This window comes from Lactuca virosa, chromosome 1 (genome assembly GCF_052849685.1).
Source record: "Lactuca virosa cultivar CGN04683 chromosome 1, Lactuca_virosa_CGN04683_v6, whole genome shotgun sequence".
Lineage (NCBI taxonomy): Eukaryota > Viridiplantae > Streptophyta > Magnoliopsida > Asterales > Asteraceae > Lactuca > Lactuca virosa.
In genome coordinates, this window is record NC_136426.1 from 43268133 (window position 1) to 43276283 (window position 8151).

Here is an 8151-nt window from a genome sequence, read left to right on the forward strand (position 1 = left end):
GGGATCTAAGGTCCCAAACTCCAGATCCAAGCTCTCCTAGTGCAGATACCACGTAAAGTTGCAAACTTTACGTGCATGCAAGGTCCTTCAAGGCTATAATTTCAAAACTAGGCTTTTTACAAGGTTTTTGTGCATGGGAAGAGACTAAACTGCATAAAGGAATCATATTTATGGCATTTGGGACTTAAAGAGGTCCAGATCTGGAACCATATCCTTGTGATAAGTCCAGATCCAAGTTTGACACCATTTTGCACCAAGAATGGCCATTTACTTCCAAGAAGGAGATCTAAGTAACTAGAGATCAAGATCAAGACTTTATACCTTAGGATGCTGGCAAAAATGATGTAGATGTTGGATCTACTGTTCCTCTCCTATCTCCTTCTTCTTCAAACTCTAAAGTTCTTCACAATCACTTCATGGTTGCTCACAATTGCTCTTTCTTTCACTCAAGAGGGTGCAAGGTCGATCTAGGGTTTTCTCTGGCTGATAGGGTTATAAGGGAGGCCACAAGAGGCAGGATATGTTCTTTAAATATGGTGCAAACCCTAAAAATTAGGGTTTCTCTTTACAGCTTCTACTCACCGACTCGGCCTTCCGATTCGTCGAGTAGGTCTCGATCCCGCGTCAACCGATAATGCTTCTACTCGACGATTTGAACTCCCAACTCGCCGAGTCCATTCACAAAACATTAAACTTAAATAAATTATTTAAGTATTGCTTGGAACAGGAGTTACAAATCTCCCCCACTTGAACTAGACTTCGTCCTCGAAGTCTGTCGACCCAAATAAATCCGGGTAGTTGTCTCGCATATCGTTTTCCGGCTCCCAAGTCCATTCGGAGCCCCTTCGGTGTTTCCATTGCACCTTCACTAGCTTAACTTCCTTGTTCCGTAGAACCTTGGTCTTCCTATCTAGAATCGCCACAGGCCTCTCAATGTAGTCCAGGCTCTCATCCACCTGGATGTTGTCCAACGAAACGACTGCGGCCTCGTCAGTGACGCACTTCCGAAGTTGTGACACATGGAAGTGTTGGATTAGGTGTCTAAGCCCATAACTATTTTGGTATGTACTTGACCCGATTATGAGCATGGTCCTTTTGGGTTGCCTTCACCATAGCAACTGATAGGATGAATTAAGGAGAAAGAGGATTAATTATGATTTATTAATATATTATGTGAATAATATATTAAAAGAGAAATCATATTGTTTAATTAGTATTAGTCAAGAAATTAATTAAGAATTAATTTTGTGGCTAAAATAGATTAATTAAATAAAGGGGACTTATACTGCAATTATATGATAGTTGCAAATTGGGCTATGGATTCCTAATGGAAAGGGCATTGGACAAAATCTATGGGAAGCCCATATGATTTTCGTTCAAGGGCTTTCTAGAGGGACTCCATGGGCTGCTTAAGGCCTAAGCAGAGAATTAGGGTTTCACCTGAAACCCTAGCAGCCCTCACAAGTATATAAAGACCCCTAGGGCTCTAAAAAACGTGGCTAAGCTTTCTCTAGAAGATCTTGGAAGTTTTTGGTGCTCCTCCTTCCTCTCCTAAGTCATCTTGTTGCTAGTGGTGTTTGTGACTCCATTAGAGGTGCAACACTTGGGGCACTAGGCTTTCAGAAGTCAAGATCAAGAAGGATTGTGATTGTTATTGCTACATAACAATCAAGGTAAGATCTAAACCTTAATTTCATATGTTGTATTTGAAATTGGTATGCTAGATTTAGGGTTTGCAAGTCTTGGAAGTTTATTGCATGTACAATTAGAAAAACTAGATCCGAGCATTAGGGTTTGCATGTACACCATAGGATTGATGTATTGATCAAAACCATCAGGAAGGTGTTGTGAATCTGGCTAAGCTCATCCGGCAGATCCAAATGATATGCCACCTTGCCCACCCGGGCCGTGATCCTGAACGGTCCAATATATCGGGGCCCTAACTTGCCCCTCTTCCTAAACCTGATGACTCCCTTCCATGGCGACACCTTTAGTAGCACAAAGTCCCCCACCTGCAACTCAAGATCCGATCGCCGTCGGTCAGCATAACTTTTCTGACGGTTCTGCGCGACTCGTAGCCGGCCGCGCACCTGCTGAATCAGTCTGGTAGTCTTGAACACTACCTCGATGCTCCCCATGACTCGGTGTCCAACCTCGTCCCAACAAACCGGAGTCCTGCATCTCCTACCATACAACATCTCAAATGGAGGTCGGTCGATACTGGCATGGTAACTATTATTGTACGAAAACTCTGTTAGTGGAAGGTATGTATCCCAACTCCCTCCAAAATCCAACACACATGCTCGTAGCATATCTTCCAGTGTTTGGATCGTCCTCTCGCTCTGTCCATCCGTCTGGGGGTGATACATCGTACTAAAATGCAGTTGAGTGCCTAGTTCCTCGTGAAACTTCTTCCAGAACCTGGATGTAAACCGAACATCCCTGTCAGAGACTACCGATACTGGCACCCCATGTCTAGCCACCACCTCTTGCACATAAATATCTGCCAACTTCTCGGTGGATATACTCTCAGAGATCGGAATAAAGTGGGCACTCTTCGTAAGTCTTTCTACTATCACCCATATTGCGTCCACACCCCTTGCCATCCTCGGTAATTTCGTAATGAAGTCCATAGTGATCTCTTCCCACTTCCACACGGGAATGGGTAACGGCTGGACCTTACCATGAGGCCACTGATGTTCGGCCTTGACCTTTCTGCAGGTCAAGCACCGTTCCACAAACGAGGCGATCTCCTGCTTCATGCAGGGCCACCAGTAACTCAGCCTCAAATCTCTATACATTTTTGTAGCCCTGGATGTCTAGAAAACTTGGACTTGTGCGCCTCCTCCAATATCTTCTGCCTCACTCCTCCAGTCAACGGTACCCATACCCGGCCACACTGTGTTAAAAGGCCACATCTATCCTTAACAAACAAAGGATACTGCCCCTGAATCCGTTCTATCTTCCAATTCTCCTTCTTCACCTCTTCGACCTGAGCCTCCTTGATCATATCCAACAATGGAGAGATCACGATCATCCTCAAACAAACGTTCCCAATCGGGGAACCTGCTGCCTTGCGGCTCAAAGCATCGGCCACTATGTTGGCCTTCCCGGGATGGTATATGATCTCATAATCATAGTCCTTCAGCACATCCAACCACCTCCTTTGTCGCATGTTGAGGTTCTGTTGATCCATCAAATACTTAAAACTCTTGCGATCAGCATAGATGGTGCACCGCACTCCATACAAGTAGTGCCTCCAAATCTTGAGGGAAAACACCACCGCCCCCAGTTCCAGGTCATGAGTGGGGTAATTCGCCTCATGAGGCTTCAACTGCCTCGAGGCGTAAGCTATCACATGCCCCATCTGCATCAGTATCGCACCTAACCCTGAAATCAATGTGTCACAGTATACCACCAAATCATCTAACCCCTCGGGTAGTACTAGAATCGGAGCCTCGCATAACCTTCGTCTCAGGGTCTCAAAAGCCGACTGCTGATCCGTACCCCATCGAAATGTCACATTCTTCTTGGCCAAGCGGGTCAAGGGGACAACAATCTTGGAGAAATCCTGGATGAATCTCCGATAATAGCCCGCTAGACCCAAGAAGCTGCGGATCTCATAAGCATTCTTCGGTACTTCCCACCGCATCACAGCCTCCACCTTGGCTGGATCAACCGAAATACCTTCCTGGTTGATGATGTGCCCCAAAAACTGTACCTCCCGCAGCCAAAAATCACACTTGGAGAACTTGTCATACAGCCTCTCTGCCCTCAGGGTCTCCAATACCTCCCTCAAATGTTGTTCATGCTGCTCCTTGGTCTTAGAATAGACCAGGATATCATCAATAAAAACGATTAATGACCAATCCAGTAGCGGTCTACACACCCTGTTCATGAGATCCGTGAACGCTGCTGGGGCATTGGTGAGCCCAAATGGCATCACCACAAAATCGTAATTCCCATACCGAGTCCTGAAAGCTGTCTTCGGTATATCCTCATCTCGAATCCTTATCTGATGGTATCCCGACTGAAGATCAATCTTGGAAAACCAAGACGCACCATGCAACTGATCGAACAAATCATCGATCCTCGGTGACGGATAACGGTTCTTCACCGTTAGTTTGTTTAGCTCTCGATAATCAATGCACATCCTGTGCGATCCATCCTTCTTTTTCACAAACAGGATCGGAGCTCCCCACGGGGAACTGCTCGGACGGATAAACCCTCGGTCTAGCAGCTCCTGAAGCTGCACAGATAGCTCCTACATCTCGGACGGTGCTAGCCGGTATGGTTCCTTCGCTATCGAAGCGACACCCAGCACCAAATCAATGCGAAACTCCACCTGCCTCTCCGGAGGCATTGCTGGTAACTCTTTGGGAAAAACATCCCGAAATTCCTGTACGACCGGCACACAGCCCACATCCGTCATGGTCTCGACCCTCGTATCTGAGATATAAGCCAGAAATCCCATACATCCCTATTGTAAAAATCTCCTAGCCCTCGCAGCCGAACAGAGGGTCGGCCCCTGCGAGGCCCTCTCACCATGTATAACCAGTTCTCCCCCACTTGGGGTTCGAACCCTCACTAATTGGCTCTCGCAGTCAATCATGGCCCCATTGGTCCCCAACCAATCCATCCCGATAATCACCTTCAACCCTCGCAACGGTATCAGGACTAGATCCACGCAAAACCTCTCCCCAAGCACACTCAGGACACAGTCTTGATACACCCTCGCAGCACTCACCGTGCGGTCATCTGCAATCTCTACCTCGAGCGGGGAATCCAAAGTTCCCGGCGCATCCCGAAACTTCTTGCTAAGCGTAAGAGACACGAACGATCGGGTGGCACCCGAATCAAAAAAAACATGAGCCGACATACCATTGACCAAAAAGGTCTCTATACATAAGCACCATGCACATATAAGCAATACAAATAAATAAAGAGTAGAGAAGAATAAACACGTACCAGCCACAACGTCTGGCGCTGCCCAAGCCTCCTTGGTAGTCAGCTAAAATGTGTGGCTCTTCACCGCTGGAGCATCCGCCTTAGCAGGGTTGCCATCAGTAATCTTCATCGTGGTGCGCGCAGGAACCGCCACTGCTCCTCCCCATCCCTGCAACCTCGGACAATCGGCCTTTTATGGCCAGTCTGGTTACAGTGGAAACACATCAAACCCTTCTTGGGGCAATCCCTGCGCAAGTGGCCCTGTTGGCCACATGCGTAACACCCTGAGCTTGCCGTACGACAAGCCCCGACGTGCATTTTCTCGCACTTGGCACACCGGCCCCGGTCCTGCTGGCCCCTGCTGGAAGTGTCTGAGGTCTTAGGCTTTTTAGCGTGACCCACCGCTGTTTGTGCCTGCTCCGGCTTCCGCTTGGTGCGGAAGACCAACTCCATTTCCTGCTCACGGGCCTTCTCCACCATCTCGTTCAGGGTTTTGCACCCTGTAAAGCTCACAAACTCCCGGATATCATCCCTCAGCATGGAATGATATCTCGTACGCCTCATATCCTCATCCGTAGCGTACTATGGGATCAATAAAGCTCGCTCCCGAAACTTGGCGGTGATCTCCGCCACAGTCTCGGTGGTCTGCTGGAGCTCTTGGAACTCCCTCACCATCTGTTGCACCTCAATGGTGGTGCAAACTCCAAGTCGAATCGCCGAACAAACTCGGCCCACGTCATCTCAGCCACACCGGCTGCTTCCACCTGACTAGTCACTTCGCCCCACCAGTCTCGGGCTCTGTCTCTCAACATGCATGAAGCGAAACCCACATTTGCCGCATCCGGGAAAGAACTCGTGCGCTGGGCATTCTCGATATCCGCCATCCAGCGTCGGCTAACAATGGGGTCCCTGACCCGAAAAACTCTGGCGCTCCATACGCCTTGAACTCCCGAAACGAGGGAGTTCAGGCCCCGATCTGGCCTGCAACAATCTCGGCTCTGAATAACCTGAGCCTCTCCTCCATGATCTCCATAATACCCTCCTTGACTGTCCCAAATATCACTGGGGTAGAGTCAAGGATACCCTTCGTAACCTCGGCTACAATGATCTCGCACAGCCTCTCATCGATGGGCTCTACACCGCTGCCCGATCCGGATCCAGATCCTGATCCCCCTGTCCCAAATCGTGTCACCACCATGCTGAACTGAAATGTCATTAACCATAATAATCAGGACATCTATATAGGGGATCTTCCCGCACCGGTCCTCCTTAGAGCTGTCAGATCTAGCATTGGCTCGGGTACAGGTCCTGTGCTTTTAGTAGTATGGGCCCAATACTACCTTCCACACCTACATGTACCTTTCCCCAAGGCTCTACCTGATAACTCCAATTCGTCCCAAATAACCATACCCCACAGACTACTGTATATCTCAAATCCTAGGCTGCCCTAAGATTTGCTCTGCTCACGTCAATCAGACCAATCATAACAGGTTGCCTTTATGCATGCAAATTATACACAGAAAAGGATCAAATAGACTTTCGAATAAAAGATTTTACCCTAGGACCACAACCAAACGAGGAATAGGAAATAAGGCCAAATCAATCATTCTAAGGCTATAAGCTCCTGACTGTATACGATTTTAAAAACATACACATAGCAAGTTCCATACGACTATCATATCTCAAATATCAGTATAACATGGCTATCATATTGGGGAACTACTTACTTGGCTCGGCTGATCACGCGTGTTGCACTCTCCTCTGTCTCAGTCTCAAAAGTTTTTAACCTTTATTTTTTTTTTTTGAAAACAATTTTACCATTTCCTTAGTTTGAGTCCTGACACACCCGAGAGTGTGCCCAAATCCCTCAAACCAAGGCTCTGATACCAACTTGTAACGACCCAATTTTTTTCAAAAAAAAATTTTAATTTTTGATTAGTTAAACACATCTCCATAAGCCAAGAAACCCAATTACAATTGTTTTCAAAACCATATCATTTACAATTTTATTTCAAAATATCAGAGAGTCCCCTCAAATGACTGAGAGAGTGCACGTCGCGCCATCAAGCCTTGCCCTTGCCCTTGGGCTCAGAAGTACCTGAAACAAACCCACAAACTGTAAGCTAATGCTTAGTGAGTCCCCCCAGAGCATACCCCATGCACAATCCACATATCACATACCAAGTTAGCTATAAAAGCTACACATATCACATAAGCCATGCATACAACATATAAGGATGCTGTGGGCTCCCCCCAGGGTCTTATACCTTCATGCCATGGGCTCCCTCATGGTCTTTACCTAGGACTGCCATGGGCTCCCCCACAAGCTCTTATATCCAACTGCCACGGGCTCCTCCCGGGGTCTTCCATGCAATAACATACATAATCAACTAGCATATCATATATCATAGAGGTATCTATCATACTACCTAACACATACATAAACACATAAGGATGTCGTGGGATCCCCCAGGGTCTTATACCATCATGCCATGGGCTCCCCCACATGGTCTTCACCTAGGAATGCCACGGGCTCCCCCACATGGTCTTATATCCAACTGCCACGGGCTCCCCCTGGGGTCTTCCATGCAATAACATACATAATCATTAGCATGACAGTTAGCATAAATCTAACTATCATACCACATATCTCTACTACAGCTAGTGTACCACATAACATAAAATGGGCCGGCCTTGGTGCCGTAGACCCATTGGTATGGTGAGAAGACTCACCTCTCGGATGCTGAACTGACAAGCTAGAATCAAATATGTCCCACATGCTGCTCCCACTCAGCTGCCTATGATCATTATGTGATTAACTTGTCATAATCCCATAATTGCCCTTAAAGTCAACCCTGGCCAACCCTGGTCAAATTCAAGGTCACCGATCAAGGTCAATAGACCATGTTGACCTCAACTCGTCGAGTGCATCCAGCAACTCGTCGAGTTTTTGAGTAATTCATCCACTCGTCGAGTTACTTGTGTAACTCACCGAGTCCTTCCGAAAACCCATGAAACCGAAAACTCAATGTCAACCGAAAACCCATGACAACCGAAAACTCATGGAACCAAAAACTCATGGGACCGAAATCCCTCGGAATACCCGAAAACATGTAAACCCTACTTGACTCGTCGAGTCAGCTAATGGAATCGACGAGTTCCTTCAGTCTTCATGAAGTTCAACCCTTTTTAGTGGGATCTAAG